This window comes from Crocodylus porosus, unplaced genomic scaffold, assembly GCF_001723895.1.
Source record: "Crocodylus porosus isolate Cpor-Errol unplaced genomic scaffold, CroPor_comp1, whole genome shotgun sequence".
Lineage (NCBI taxonomy): Eukaryota > Metazoa > Chordata > Crocodylia > Crocodylidae > Crocodylus > Crocodylus porosus.
The window spans coordinates 120,586,064-120,586,537 of NW_017728886.1; positions in this window are offsets into that span (position 1 = coordinate 120,586,064).

A 474-nucleotide genomic window follows, 5' to 3' on the forward strand; every position below is an offset into this window, starting at 1 on the left:
GTGCACTCATCCCCTCCCCAGTGCTCACACTCACACCCACCAAGTGGTGATGCACAAACCCACCCAGTGCTGACATGCATGTGCACACAGGCACCCCAGTGCTGACATACACTGAGGCACACTCACACTTGCACACTCACACTGTAGTATGCTTACCCCCCCAGTGCTGATAGACACATGCTGCTCACACACACACACACACACACACACACACAGAGCTCCCATGCTGATACACACACACCCTGACACTGCAGTGCACTCACCTCCCCAGTGCTGACACGCACACGCACGCATCCCAGCATTGACACACACTGACACTGAAGCGCACTCATCCCCCAGTGCTGACACACTGTAGTGTGCTCACCCACCCCCAGCGCTGACACACACCCGCTGCAGCGCCCTCACACACACACTGACACACCGCAGTGCCCCCGCCCTGCCCGCTCCCCGGGCGCCGAGGCCTGTCCCCTGGGC